The sequence below is a fragment of the Microcebus murinus genome, chromosome 16 (assembly GCF_040939455.1).
Source record: "Microcebus murinus isolate Inina chromosome 16, M.murinus_Inina_mat1.0, whole genome shotgun sequence".
NCBI classification, from domain to species: domain Eukaryota; kingdom Metazoa; phylum Chordata; class Mammalia; order Primates; family Cheirogaleidae; genus Microcebus; species Microcebus murinus.
The window spans coordinates 13,323,385-13,339,463 of record NC_134119.1 but is presented as its reverse complement, the minus strand read 5'-3'; the positions used below and the strand labels follow the sequence as shown (position 1 = coordinate 13,339,463).

Genomic DNA, 16,079 nt, shown 5'->3' with positions numbered 1-16,079 from the left:
AAGTGATTGTACTTTTCTTTTTTTGTTATTGAGATGGGGTCTCACTATGCTGCCCAGGCTGGTCTGAAACTCCTGGCTTCAAGCTATCCTTCTGCCTTAGCCTCCCAAGTAGTTGGGACTACAGATGCATGCCATTGAGCCCAGCTTTGATTGTACTTTTGTTTAAAAAGAATTACTCATAAGTATTGTCATGTCGTTGTCTTTTTATTTTAATTTTTTTTATCAAAGAAACAATAAAAATGGTTGTCAAGGGCAGCCATTCAGGGAAAAATATCGTGAAGGGACAGTGAATGATCTCAGGGATGTGCACAGGGAAAGGGGTGATGAGCTTTCATGCTGGGCCCTTGGAATGGTTTCCCATGAAGGTCTGCATCAGAGTTCATAGGTGATGTCATTAATTGACCTTGACGGAACACGCCAGGTGCCAGGTGATATTGTGTGGGTCATCTCATACAACCTTCATGACACTGCAAAGTGTCAGTACTGAATTATTCCCATGTGCAGAAGAGGAAACTGAGGCACAGGGGGATTTGTCCAATATCAGAGCAAGGAGTTTAGACTTTACTGCGAGTCTAGTGGAGATGGACTGCGTCACGTCTCCTGGGCGCCTAGTGGAGTCCCAGCCCCCAGCCTCACTCCGAAGCCCGCGCCCCTAACCACTGCGCTCTCCTGCCTCCTCTGCTTCTGCGGCCACCTGCGTGTCCCCAACAGTGGCCTTTCTGTGTCCCGCTAGACAGGGGAAGCTGCTGGGACCCCTCTCTCTGAGTGGGGAGTGAATTATGGCACCAGTCCCAATAATAGAGGCTTGTGAAGACGCTGAACTTGAACTTGCATTTGGGTCAGTTTCGAGCCAGTTTCTTCCTAGCTCTTTAAAGGAAAACTAACTTACTGCCTCAGGGCTCCTGAGGGTTACAGAGGCTGAAGAGCAAACACAGCCCACCCTACCCCATTCTGACATTCCCGCCCCAGCTGCGTAATAAGCGAGTTATAATAGTCATATATAATATAGTCATTCTGGATTTTTGAGTGTCAGCTTTATGCCCGGCACCCTCGTAGGCACTGAGGACACGGCGGCCAACAAAGGCAGTTCCCGCATGGTGAAAGATGGACGATAATCGATGACCAAATAAATAGATAAGTACAGAATCTGGCAAAGCCAGAGCGGCGTGCTAGACCATGGCCAGGCGGGGACCACCCTTAACCAGGTGGCCAGGGACCTTCTGATAGAAACGGGGCAGCCAGTCTAGCAGCACCAGCAGCGAGGGCAAAGGCCCTGGAGCAGGGAAAGCTCGCAGTGTCCAAGGGCCCGCAGGAGTCCGGGGTGTGGCGAGTGAGGGCGGTGAGAGCGGCAATGTGGCGGAGCCCTCCCCGGCCAGGGTGCGCAGAAGAATGTCGCTGCTTCTCCAGCCCTTACAGCAGCCACGTGAGCTGGGCGCCAACCCTGCTTTGACAGGTAGTGAAAGCGAGGCTCAGAGAGGGCAAGTGACTTGCCTAGGGTCACAGAGCCAGTAAGAGTTCAGAGCTAGGATTCAAACTCCAGTTTCTGGAATCCCAGACCCTGTGCTACTTCCTCTAAGCGCAGACATTTCCTGAACTCCGTCAGGACTCCGGGCGCTGTCCTAAGCTCTGCACATAAACTGTTCCTCTTATGTTACCCCTGTGACATATAAGTTCCATCATTCCCCCGTCTTACAGGTGGAGAAACTGAGGCACGAAGAGGTTAGTGACATGCCCGGGGTCACCGGGCCATGGCAGTGGGATTTGAGCCAGGCAGGCAGTTACACTGCAGAGCCCCCACCATCCTGCCCCTCCATCTAGGTGACTCTCGGGGGTGAGCCCCGTCCTAGGGCCCCACCCCCCACCTCAGTCCCCACCAGCCCCTCACAAACCCAGAAACCTTGCCTGCTCTGTCCCTGCCCTGCCATGGGAATAGTCCAGGCTATTTTCTTATCATCCTCAGGGTCCAGATGCCAGAAGGGCCGGGGCAGCAGCTGGGCTTTGTCCCAATTAACTGCCTTCGGTCTGATGCTAATGGCCATAAACTGCTCTGAGACAGCCCAGGCATTTTGCAAGCCTGACATATTCCTCCTTAAGTATTTTTTTTCAAACCCAAACACACAGAACGCTCACACACCATGCCCATGTGCTTCCTATTAACTTTTTTTTTTTTAGTTGATCCAGAGGAGAAATAAACTCTCGAACTACTCTGAGCATTTCAGAATGGAAGGCGATGGTCCAGCTTAGTTTCTTAGAGCAAGAAGGGAGTGAAGAGGAAGATTGAGGCTGAAGATTGAGTTTTAGGCCTTACCATGCTGATATAGTGAAATTGGCCCATGATTAGAAACCGGGATGAGTCTGTTTTTTCTTCTTAAGAATCAAAATCATAATTTTGTAGAATCAAAAAGGACCTATGTGGGGCCCACCCCAGCATTTTACAGGTGAGTAAACTGAGGCACCATGACAGAGTGGCTTATGTGAGGTCACAGAGCAAGCCTTAGACAAGCCAGGATGCCCACTCCTCACCCAAGTTCTTCTAGCTAATTTCATAAACTTCCAGAAACTTTGGCACAGCCGTCACCCCGAAAGGCTCAGGGCTGAGATCTGTATCTGTTTGGATAACACTGCCCCTCCACCGAACGTACAATAAACGTAAAAGAGAAAAGTTCACAGCCTCGCTCAGCCTTGCATGGTTGTTTATTTTCTTTAAGTTCACCCTGGGGTTTTTATAGCTGAAATGTATTTCTTATGGGTTTGATTTTTTGGGGTTTTTTTTGGCCTCTCCTGATAAAACACGGCTATTTACAGATATGACCACAAAGATTAAAAAGGGGAAAAAAAAAAACATCTCAAGGGTGTGTTATAGGAACTTTCTGGTGCCATGGAGGAGTTAAGAGCTCTGGACCTGAGCTGCAGTCAGTCCTGGCTATACCCTGCATACAGCGGCATGATTGGGGGGAGGGGCATTTGGACTTCCCTGTGCCTCAGTTTCCTCCCCTGTGCAACCGGCATCACAGCAAGAGGGAGATGACCTCGTGGGGCTGTTGGGGGAACCAAATGGAATGATTGACTGGTGGGCATATCAGATGAGGTCCATAAAGGCTGGATTTTCTTATTTCTGTCATTCTTTCCGTAGCACGGTAGTTGAAAACAATTAAAAGCTGAAACCCTGAAGTCAGACTGAGTTAACGTCCCAACTCTGGAGAGTACCGGCTGTGTGACCTTGAGCTAAGTTACTTCTCGGTACCTCAGTTTCTTCCCCTGTGAAGTGGGGATACTAATAGTACCCTCCTCATGGGTGCTGTGGTAATTAAATCAGTTAATGCACGTGGGGTATTGAGTGCCGTGCCTGGCACAGGCTACGTGCTCTACAAATGTTCATTACTATTATCATCATCATAATGTTGTTGTCATCCTGACTTCAGGTCTGACGGTCTGTGTCCTTTCCAAGTTCATTTCTATTTCCTGAACTGTCAATTTTAGTAAGCAGTCACAGTAAGAGAAAAGAGGAACGCCGGCATGAGACTGGTGAGCCGTCTATGTTCCGGTGAACTTTGCATTATAGGGGGACTTAAAAACAGTGGGCGCCCTCTCCCGCGGAAGCCTCTTTTATGCTCACCAAAGGCCAGGGGATGTCAACACCGACACTCAGAGCCCCCCGGCCGCCGTTCAGCAGCAACACGGACACCTGTGATTCAAGGATGTGCGGGAAAACCCACAGCACAGTAAGAGTTTGCAAGCCAGTGATCCCGCGACCTCTGAGGCTGGTTTGTGTTGCATTTATGAAATCTTTGTCAGATGGATGGAATCGAGCGCCATCGCTGGCACCAGTAAGCTGTGTGATTTTGGACAAGACACCGAGCTTTCATGATCCCTGCTCCGCGAGTCTAGTGCTAACAAGTGTTCCAGGAAAAAATAAAGGGGTTGGGAAGGGTCGTGGTCAAATGCTTCCAATACATTTAGTAGACAGCGTAGCCACAAGGTTGCGGGGATGTCTGTGCTGCAGAACTCGTGTGACTCCCCGAGAATGGAATTGAGGAGGCAGTTTTCCCAGGTGGGTTTGATGAGGGAGCCTCTCTCCAAGTTCATGGTCTGAGCTCACTAAGTCCTGGATGTGATGATCCTTTAGGTCCCTTCCTGTGTTAAAATTATTTGATTCTCTGTGGTTTTTTAAACATGTATATATCCCTTTTTTCTGTGTTTTAATTAACGTTTTTACTGCTCTATAACTCACATACCATCAACTTTACCCTTTTAAAGTGTCCCGTTGAGTGGTTTTTAGACTGTTCACAAAGTTGTGCAGCCATCACCAATTCCAAAAAGAAACCCCATGCCCATGCTACCTATCTCCCCCACCACTCATGTATTCCTTTTGTGATTAAAAAAAAAAAAGACACATTAAAAATTACTCCTCTTTCACATTAATTTTTTGAGCAGATTATGCATTCAACTAGTTCAGGCATCTATAGAAACCTTTCTCCCACCGTCTCCCACACCCGCCCAGTTTCCAAACTTGTCGTAGTTTCTTGTGAACGCACCAAGAACTTCTTTTTGAAAGTATAAGTAAAATATAAGCAATCTGGCATGTTACATGTTCCTATGACAAGAATTAGTTCATATTTGATTCAGAAAGAAGGAAATGATGTCTGAAGCTGCACGGGTTTGTTTGCTTTTAAGAGTTTCTCTTTATCATTATTATTAGCAGGATAATTATTATAATTATGTGACTTGATGTAGTTTTCTTTATGATTCTTGTGCTTTGGATTCATTGAGATTCTTAGATCGGTAGATTTATAGTTTTCATCAAATTTGGAAATATTTCAGCTAATATTTTCCTGTTGTTCCACCACCCCCAAGTTCACAGATCTTTTCTTCTGCAGTATCTGATCTGCTGTTAATTATACCCAAGTTATTTTTCATCTTATACATAGTTTTAGTTTTCATCTCCAGAAGTTTGGTTTTGGTCTTTTTCTTTAATAAGTTCCGTGTCTCTACTTAACATGTCCAATCTTTTCTCTGGCTTCTTGAACAGATATTAATAGAATCCAATTGCAGTAAATGTTTTAATGTCTTTTTCTAGCTCTGTCATTTCGGGCTTAGTTTTCCTTGATTTTTCTCCTTGTTAAAAATCATATTTTACCGCTTCCTTGCATGCCTGACAAGTTTTGATTGGATACCAGACATAAATTTTACCTTGTTAGGTGCTGGATATTGTCATATTCCTATAACTTTGTTCTGGGATGCAGTTAGTTAGTTACTTAGAAGCGGTTTGATTCTTTTGAGTCAGAGCAGCATTTAGTCCAGAGGAAATTTTGCCCACCTCTGAGGCAAACCCTTCTGAGTGTTGTACCCAATGCCCATCAACTGTGAGCTTTTGCCCTGGCTGGTGGGAACAGGAACTCTGTTTTTTTTTTTTTTTTTTTGAGACAGAGTCTCGCTTTGTTGCCCAGGCTAGAGTGAGTGCCGTGGCGTCAGCCTAGCTCACAGCAACCTCAAACTCCTGGGCTCGAGCGATCCTTCTGCCTCAGCCTCCCGGGTAGCTGGGACTACAGGCATGCGCCACCATGCCCAGCTAATTTTTTATATATATATATCAGTTGGCCAATTAATTTCTTTCTATTTATAGTAGAGACGGGGTCTCGCTCTTGCTCAGGCTGGTTTTGAACTCCTGACCTTGAGCAATCCGCCCGCCTCGGCCTCCCAAGAGCTAGGATTACAGGCGTGAGCCACCGCGCCCGGCCAGGAACTGTTTTGAAGTCTAAAGGTAGCTGTTTCGAGTCTTTTCCAGCAGTTCTCTCCCAGCCCTGGGTAACTTCCCCACACCCAAGAGCCCATCAGTTCTCAGGTGACCACTCAAGAGGAGCTGGCTGCAAACCTCCAGAGCCTTTTCAGTGAGATTCCCTTTTTCTGGGAATTCTGCTCTGCAAATTCAAGCCATGCTGGCCTCTCCTGGCTTGCAGCTCCGTCTCCCCAACTCAGAGAGTTGTTTCCCCACCCTGGAAACTCGACACTGGGGTGATCACATGGCTTCCCACGTCTGCCATCTACCCTCTCACAAGGAGCACCATCCTTCATGCCTGATGCCCCGCGTCTTGCAAACGTAGTTTCCAAAGTATTCTAGCTGAGAGGGTAAATCCAGACCTTGTTACTCAGTCTTAGCCAGAAGAGCAAGTTCCGCTGCAGTGGTTCATGTGTATTTTTTTCCCACATGTATGCTAACAGCAGCTGGGTGTAAAATATCTAACACAGGTAAATGCAGCAAGCCATGTATGAATAAAGTTCTGCCCATGATGCCTTGTGTTCATCTTCAGCTTGGTCACATGCTCTATTTGTGGAGAACTAAGTTTGCAGTTCCTGCCAATCTTTGTACATTTCGCCCTTGTTCCCATAATGCAACACCTCTGTTGCCTCTATACCACCTACCACCACGGTACTTGCACCTCCTTTTGAAAGCAAAGCCCTCTATTTAATGTAGGACTCCTTTTTTAACTCTTTATTTACTTACTTATTTATTTTTCTCCGTGCTATTATTCTTATTAGGATTATTATTGCTTTTGTTAATGTTCCGGGCACAAAGTTGCATTGTCGAGCTAGCTGCCATCTTGTGTTTCCGCGTGCGTGCGCCTGAACTCGGCTGGTCTACCCGAGACCCTCTGGGCGCCAACCCTAGTCCCCCACGCGGCCCCTTTATGCTCCGACAAGGTGAAAGAAACTACCATGAACCAGGAGAAACTCGCCAAACTGCAGGCACAAGTGCGCATTGGTGGGAAAGGAACTGCTCGCAGGAAGAAGGTGATGGTTCGTAGAACAGCTACCGCAGATGATGAAAACTTCAGTTCTCCCTAAAGGAATGAGGGGTAAACAATGTCTCTGTTGTTGAAGGGTGAATATGTTTACAAACCAAGGAACAGCGATCCATTGTAACAAGCCTATAGTCCAGGCATCCCTGGCAGCGAGCAATGTCACTGACATGGCAGGCTGTGCTGGGACGAAGCAGCAGGCAGAAATGCCACCAGCGCATTAAACCAGCTTGGTGCAGACGGGCTGGCTAGGCTGAGGAGACGGGCTGAAGCTCTGCCCTAACGATCTGTGGACAGAAAAGCACCACTTGCTGCTGGAGAGGAGGAGGAGGATGAAGCTCCAGATCTTGGGGAGAATTTAGTTGAGGCTTCCAAGAATGAGGCAAACTGAACCGAGTCAACTTCTGAAGATAAAACTTGGAAGAAATCATGGGGAGCTGCTATTTTATATTATGGCTGCTTTTTAAAGTTGTTTTGTTTATGGATCTGATAAAATCTGGATCTCTAATATTAATTTTTGAGCCCAAGCCCCTTGGACACTGCAGCTCTTTTCAGTTTTTGCTTATACACAACTCATGCTTTGCAGCTAATTAAGCTGAAGAAGGCTGGGAATGAAGTGGGAAACAAAGATTAATAAAGTTCTTTGCATAGTAAAAAAAAAAATATATATATATATATTGTTTTTGAGCAACCCTACTTTTCCCCATAAGCTCTATTATTTTAGTGCAGTTTTGTACAAGTCATAGCCTTTCAGAAAGGCATTATCGCATTATGGCAGAAACACTTGTATTAATATACGTCCTTATTTTCATAGATGACATACTGTGCACACTCTTCTTCACTCTGCTCTCTTCATGTAGCTACGGACCTTGGAGACCTTTCTGAGTCAATATGTACAAAGCGTGTCCTCATCCTTTTTCGCAGATGCCATTATCCACTGAATGATGTCGTGTATGTGATTTACCCAGATCCTTACTGGGGAGGCCATTGGGCTTGTTTCCAGTCTTTTGCAATCCTATCAATATGGCTACAAAAAACCCTATATGTATATTGTTTTGTTTTTCTACAAGTCTATCTGAAGGGCAAATTTTCAAAAGTGTGATTCGGGGCCAAGGGGCAGATTTAAATTTGGTAAATACATCCATGTTATCCTCCATGGGGATTCTACCGATTTAAACTCCCACGGCCAGTGTCTGAGACTGCCTGCTTCCTCAAAGACTGGCCAACCCAGGGTCCCCTGATTGCCGCAGTCTTTTGCCAATCTGATCCGTGCAAAGCAGTATCTCAGTGTACTACTGAATTTTAAGCCTTGTCCTAGGAGTGAGGTTGAGCATTTTTTCAGATCTTTGGCAATTTATATTTCCTTTTCTGAGAACTAGGAGATTGGACTCAAAAAATCGTGCAAAAGAAGAGCAATGAAGTACTAGACATAGCCATATTTAAATATATTATAGAGCGTCAATAATCACAGCAGCATACTTCTAGTGTGAATAGGCTTATTGACTCATACAGTCCAGAAAGAGGCCCCACACGTTAGAGAATTTAGTGCATGGGGAAGATGGTCTTAAGTCAGTGGGAAAAGGTGGACTATTCAATCAATGGTATTGGAACAACTGGTTAGCACCCTGGGGAAACAAATCTGTTCCTCATACTAGTAAAAAAATCCAAATGGATCAACTGTTTAAATGTTAAAAATAAAGCCATAAAAATACTAGAAAGAGAATGAGCAAAATTTTTATAACCTTGGAGTGGAAAAGGCTTTTCTAACCATGGCTCTGAAATCCAAAATCCATAAAATGAGAAGACTGACAAGTTCACCTACGAAATTTTTTTTTCATGGCAAAGAACACTAAAAGGGCAGTCAGGCCGGGTGAGGTGGCTCATGCCTATAATCCTAGCCATCTGGGAGACCGAGGCGGGAGGATCGCTCGAGCTTAGGAGTTCAAGACCAGCTTGAGCAAGAACGAGACCTGGTCTCTACAAAAAACATAAAAATCATCTGGGCGCATTGGCATGCACCTATAATGCCAGCTACTCGGGAGGCTGAGGCAGGAGGATCGCTTGAGCCCAGGAGTGTGAGGTTGCAGGGAGCTATGATGACACCACGGCACTCTAGCCCAGGCAAGAGAGCAAGAGCCTGCCTCCAGGAAAAAAAAAAAATAAGTCAAAACAAAAAAATGAACAACAAAAACCAAAAAACAAATGGCAAACTGAAAAGAAATATTTATATCTCAAATCACAAATAAATGTTACTCTTTGAAAAATGATTCTGTGGTTCTATGGATTGAACCTGCTCTGGAATGTGATTTTTCTCAATCAGGATTTCAAATTCAGACAGTGCAGGGTGGTACAGGAATGTAAAGAGAGGCGCGAGCTAGGTGTAGTGTCATAAGGAGTGGCAGGAAGCGCAGCACACCAGAGACCACACCCCCACCCAAGCTGGGGAGTAGCGGGTGTTGCTTGGCTTCAGCCCATCGCTGCCGCGCTAGAATGGATCTCAGGGAGACCAGATTTTTCCATTTTTTCAAGATGATCCCTAAAATTACATTTTAATGTGAAATCTCCTTTTCTTTTTCAATATTGGCAACTGATTTAAACACTATCTCTGAAGTACCTTGTGAAGCAGACAAGCACCTGTAAGGCCAGTCGTCACGCTTACAACCTGCAATCTTGTTCCATATTTTCTTAACCCAGCCACAGGCCCCGAGACCAGGAATGAATGGAGCAAACCATAAGCCAAGTGGCGACTTGAGGAACCAGACAGGTCGTCCCTTTGAGTCCCAACCTCTGGCTTATTTCATCAGCGAAGCGGGTCCCCGGGGACTTAGTGGGGGCGCGGCGGTAGCCGAGGTCGCAGCCCACTGGCCTCCTCCCGGCGAAGGGGCATTGTTTCTCCTTGGCGGCAGCGACTCTGCGGCTGTCCCGGCCCAGCCAGTTTGGAGCAGGCTAAGCCTGCCTGGTCCCGCTGTGTCGGTCAAGACGGCAGCCAGGCTTGGCATCCAGGGATTGCTGGCCCGAAGTCAGGTTTCCTGGTGTGAATCAGCAGCTCTTCCGCGCAGGACCAAGTGGGTGCGGCTGCCCCAAGCACATTAGCGTGGAGCTTACCTTCGAGTCACCTTCCCGTGTCGCTGCCTCCTGCTTGAGCTGCAGGCCTCCGGATTTAGAACGTGTCCAGGTTAAACGGACAGTCTTCTCCTCTGGTTACATAACGGGTTTGATTGGCCACCCCCATCTCCAAAAGCCACCGGAGGTGACAGGTGGAAACAGCTGAAGAGATCGAGAGTCAGGATCAGGAGGGGGCTCAGCTTCACAGCGGCTCACTAAGTGGCCCTTCCCGAGATGATGGAGATGTTCTGGGCGGCGTCCAGTGTGGCCACGCTTGGGCAGTTACGTGCTCAAAAATTCTAATTTGCCTCATTTCTTTATTTTACAGTAAGAGCGTTTTGTGTGACTCTTTAAAAACTCGTGTAAGTAGGTTAAACTGTCTCAGCCCTCCGTACCTGTGGGTTCAGCATCTACAGGTTCACCCAGCCTTGGACGGAAGTACAGCATTCGCGGAGGCAGAACCCTCGGATGGGGGAGGGGGGCTGGCTTTTCAGTGCTCGGGCCCCACAGGGCCGACCGTGGGACTGGAGCGTCTGTGGGTCTGGGCATCCACGGGGGTCAGCAAATACTGTAGAGCATTTGCCGTAAGAAGGGGGCGCTGGGTCTGATGGGGTTCGGGACCCTGATGCCACCAGTCCAGACTGCTCTCCACTCACGGGGCCTTGTCTCTGCCCCCCCTGCTCCACGCTTTCCTCAGGTCCAACCCTATAGAGCCCGCACTCCCCAATGTGCATGTGGCAATGCCCCCCAGGTCCCTGTGACCCCGTTCAGAAAACTCCAGAATCACTCCAACTTATCCTTTAACTCCCAAGGGAACAAAGTCCAGGGCGTGGCTTTGATGTGGCTGCTCTTGTGTCATTTGTTCATTTTTATTTCTGATGTTTCAATGAAATAAGAACCGAGCCATGACCAGGGTCTGCGCCCACAAGATTTGTTGAAGAAGCGACAGAATAAATCTCCCCTCCATCTGATCATTAAAGGGGCGGGTTGGGAGGAGGATGGAATGAGAAAAAGGAAAAAAAAAAAAACAATGAACCAAAAAATTTTTTTTTAAAAATGCCGCAGACCCACAAAAATGGGATCCTATTCAAGGTACAAGTCCCTGCCATGGTGACTCCTTAGAGATAAAAGCAGAGCTTGCAGGCTCTGGGCAGCTCAGCCTTCTGTTCAGAAACTGAAAGGGCTAATTATGGGGAGGGGGAAACAGCCTCAGGCAAGGAGCCATTTATTAGGAGAGAGACACAGGCAAGCCCTGCAACTCCCATCTCCACTCAGAGGACTCAGGACTGAAGCCAGGGGATGCACAATTTGCACCCATAAAGCAAATCATATTTTTGCATTCCTAAAAGCTGAGGTGGTGAAGAAGACCCAGAGCCCAGTCCCTCTCACCCTCGAGAACTGAACATGCAGGGAATTTCTAGTTTCTGCAGTGTTATTTTCCATTCGGTAACGTCCACGTGCTCCAGGAAGGTGGCCTAGCCCTCCAGACCTGAATCTACCTGCCTTTTTATACTGCTCTTTATTTTTCATACATTTATTTCAAATCACATCAGTAATATGAGCATGCATCTTTCCAGAACTTTCTCTATGTATGTGCATTTACACATGTGTGCTTATTTTTCCTCCCACCAGTAGAAAATTCCAGGATTTTTCTTTTTAATGTAAGTAATATCTTGTGCATCTTTTTTAATAAATTGCCTTTAATATTTTTCACTAAATAATATATGTCTTGGAGATCTTCAAAGTCACTTCAAATATACCCATCATAGTCTCCATAGACTGCATAGTCTCCCAGCACTACATTGAGAAAGCCAGACGTCTGGGTTGGAATCTCAACCCCACCACTTACTGGCTATAACCGTAAGTGCATTAGGCAAATAACATCTCTGAGACTTGATTTCCTCATCTGTAAGATGGGTCCATAGGTGTAGCTGCGTCAGCTGCCGGGAAGCTGGAAGTGAGTAATAAATACATGTACAGGGCCTGGGACAAAGTAGCTTCCTTAGTGCTGGTTATTATTGTTACTGATTGGATAAACAGCGTGGTACTTAGCCTCTTTAGATGGGCAATTACATTGTTTTCAATATTTCATTGTTTTTACCTCCTTTGAAATCCGTGGTCTGAAATTTTTGTTGCTGCAGCTGTTCGCTGTTCCCACTACTCAGTACTGAAACCCCCATCACTCTGTGTGTTTGTCTCCCTTTGTGGTGACCCGGGCCTCCCTCCAGTTTCTGCGGCAGGCCTTGCCAGGTCCTGCCAACCCTTGCATCTCCGCTGCTCCAGCCCTAAATTGCAGCCTACAAGAACCAGCTGCTCCAAAGGATTGTGCAATGTCCTAGACCATAGCCCAGGGCCGTCCCAGCTGCTGCTGCATGTGGGCCCCAGCCAGCTGCCTGACCTTTAAATGCTCCAGACTGCTCTGACTGGTCTGGTGACAGACTCCTGGGACCAAAGTAGGGATGGGATAAAAAGGCTCATAGGAGAACTCCACCTTGGGGACAGGGAGTGGGGTTTGTGCCCTCCCAGGCCCAGATTCTTAGAATTTGCTGTTGCTGAGACTTTAATTTCCCTCCTTGTGCCTTGTGACTTGCCATGGGGTCATTAATCCTGTAGAGATTTGATATCACACATTGGAACAGCCACCCAGTTGCACTGGCCTACAATGTTGGGGCAGGTTATAAGAAGTGACAGGAGGGCTCATCTTCCAGTATTTGCCCAGTATGGGACGATATCAGGGATGACATACCTTCTCTCCAGGACTCGTCTTCCCCGCCTGCAAAATGGGAGAGTTGGACTGGAAGTCAGTGACTTTCAGTCTTTTAAATCACAGTTCATGCTACAAAATACATTCTACATCACAGCCCGGTGCACACTAACATGCAGTCAGTCAAATGCCTGCACATCTAGTTACAAAGGCTCTGAAAAACAATACCCATCCTTGTTATATGTTTTACACTCTGATATTTTCTCTTCCATTTCATTAAGGAAAAACAGGCACAAAATAAAATAAAATCCTCTTCCATCTTGTTTAAAGAGTTGCTGATCAGGACACACAAATCGATTTTGCATCCCACTAGAAGATCATGACCTACAGTTTGGGACTCTCTGGGTAAGATGGTCTCTAAGTCCTTTCTGATAATGGTTTATTGACAAAAGGGCTGAGTTTTTTTACTAGTCCAAAAATAAATTTTCGGACTTAGTTTTATTAATAATTTATATTTCCATCATTTTGTTGAGCTACTTTGTTTATCTCTAGTTACACCAGTTCCTTTTAAGTTCTTAATTTAACATGTGGATAGTCTTGAACAGATTAAGAGTGTGTTGAATCCATTGATTTAGATTTTTGCAGGGTTTTTAATATTATATGCATTTTTTTATTTTCCTTGAACTTTGCAAACGTTCTTTTAAATGACTTTATAGCACTTCATTGAAGTGCCATCATTTATTTAACTAATCCCATAATGATGAGCATTGAAAGGGTTATCAGCATTTTCAGTCTAATACAGGGGTCAGCAAACTGCAGCTCACCAGCCGGCAGTCTGTCTTTATAAATAGAGTTTTGTTGGAATGCCACTACACCCGTTCGTTTTCACATTGTGTGCGGCCACTTTCTCCCTACAATAGCAGAGTTGAGTGATTGCAACTGAGACCTCATGGCCTGCAAAGCCATTTACTAACTGGCCCTTCACAAAAAAAGTTTGCTGTCCCTGGGTTTAATAGATGATGCTACAGAGTATATTGTTGTGCCGTGTTTAGCCATTTCCACCTTCTTAAGGATATATATTAAATGTATTAATATGCACTTTGATAAAACCCTGAGGTTTCTGGTTTATTTTGGTTCCCAGAATGAAATGTAAATGACTGGGTTAAATAGAAAGAAAAAGGCTTTTGTTGAATTTAATAGTGCTATGGTTGGTGGTGATTATATAATTTTTTGTTTCAACTTGGATTTGGTTTTAGTATGAAAGGAAACACCATTAATAATTATGCCAGGACAACAGCACAATCCAGGGTGGCCATGGGTCCACAGGACACACCCTGGCCATGGGGAATGAACAGAACCTCGGAGAAATCATGCTCCTTTTATGAGTCTGAGGAGGGTGTGGGTCTTGGTCTGCCACTAATCGCTATGTGACTTTGGTCAGATCAGTGTGTCTCTCTGGTCCTTCATGGTCTCCACAACCATGCCAGCTACTACCAGACTCTCTTGCAGGTTACCAAAACTCAATTCAAATTAGGTTAGGATTTTAAATGGCGAGCAAACCACCTGCAGGGGAGTCGAGCTGGCTTCAGGGACCTGGAACCAGAGACACAAGCATCTTGAACCAGTTCTTTCTACTCACCTGTTTCCTTCTACCAAATGATTTCTACCGAATGGTTCCACGAGGCCGTACCCACTGCCTCCTGTACCTCCAGGCTTAAAGCTTCTCAGTTTTATTACCATGGAGGAAAAGAGCCTGACTCCGAGCTCCAGTTTGAAAAATCCCAGAGAAGATCTCTGATTGGTCCTTAAACCAGTGAGGAATTGTGATTGGTCGGCCTGGGTCACATGCCCATCCCCTATGGCAAGACAAAATGGAGAGGGATGGCTGGCAGATCAGAGCAGTAGATGGCCAATATTTAGTCCCTTCTGTGTACCAGTAAGCTACTGAATGGAAATGGCTTTGATAAGAGCCATTCATGTTTTAAGTCTTGAGACTGAGTCTTTATTACATTCTCAGTATCTAGGGTTGCCGTGGAGAAATTAAACAGGGGCAGGAGATTCACACTTGAACTGTCCTTGGGGGGATTTTCTCATTGTTTATACAGGTTAGAAAGCTTGCGAGACACGGTAAGTGTTTTATTCACTTTTAATAGCGTTAACTGGGCGTCCTTCTGACTTTAGCCTCAAGAAGCAGAGCCACACAGTGGTCACGGGAGTATGTGAGTTCTGGAGCCGGGCTGCCAAGGTCTGGATTCCATCTCTGCTCCTTAAAAGCTGTGCGATCTTACACCAGTTACTTAACCTTTCTGTACCTTGGCTTCTTCAGCTAAAGAGACAGTAGTTCTTACCTCACAGAATTCTTGTAAAGATGAAAGTATGAAATACATACAATAGTTCCTGGCACACGCTATAAGGTTAATTAAGCCATTGTGGTTTAGGAATTTTGTGATTTTTTTTTTTTATTGATTTATCTATAATGTTAGCTGAGGACTCAGGTCCAGGGTATATTTTTGATCGCTCAGGGACAAAAGACTAGAGGCCAAGAAAAAACAAATGCCACAAACTGCTAGAGATAACCCAGGATCCCAGAACTGTATTTCTAGAAGGGGTAGTAGGGACCATCTAGGTCAGGGTTCAGCAAACTTTTTTATACAGGTCCAAATAGGAAATATGTTAGGCTTTACAGACCGTATATTCTCTATTGCAGCTACTCAACTCTGCCATAGACAATACATAAACAAGTGGCATGGTTGTGTTCCAATAAAACTTTATTTGCAAAAACAGGTGCCCCCCCCCACAGGCCACAGTTTGCCAACTCCTGAGATGGCTTGATCTAGGTCAACCCATCCCTGGGTATGGGGGAGTCGCTGTGGCTGCCATTAATGCCATTCTCAACACTGAGTCATGCCAAACAACCCAGAGTGGAAGATTTGCCTTCTTGTGGGCAGAGTGTGGGGGAGAGGCAATTGACTAATTCTGACCACTGAGTTGAGAGTGGAAATAACCATGTCACTTCCAGGCCAGAGCATCAGCAGCTAATACAAAACCCTCCAAGAGCTCATTTTCCTTCTACCAGGGGATGCTTCTTTAACTGGTACCCCCAAATGCTGCTCCAATGCGTAGACCCCCTGCTGACCGCCCGTGCACATACAGCCTGAAAGATACTTCAGCTTTGGTTGCATTCAAGCCACTAAGAGAGTGGAGATGTTTGCTACACAGCATACCATCACCTCTCCTGACTAATGTGTCAGCCCAGGAGATTAGTTTACATGGAACATGCGAGTGGCACTAAAAGTCGCTGGGTCACATAGTGAGGAAGCCATTCCCCTTTCTATTCTCTTTCAGTCCTTGTGATTCAGTGGTAAAGCTGGTAAGGAAGTCTCTGTTTGGTGCTAATATGTCTTCAACATCTCTCTAATCCCTGCAAATATTTCTTTTTAACAAAATGAGAGAAAACCCTAGGTCTAGGGTCT

General features: G+C 45.8%; 1 protein-coding gene and 1 pseudogene across 1 annotated transcript in view; both read left to right on the top strand.

The window, feature by feature from the left end:
• EYA2 (EYA transcriptional coactivator and phosphatase 2) overlaps positions 1-16,079 on the top strand; it is a 188,333-nt gene that overhangs the window by 66,474 nt on the left and 105,780 nt on the right. The window lies entirely within an intron of this gene.
• Positions 1,352-7,346, top strand: LOC105859239 (transcription factor BTF3 homolog 4 pseudogene; annotated as a pseudogene).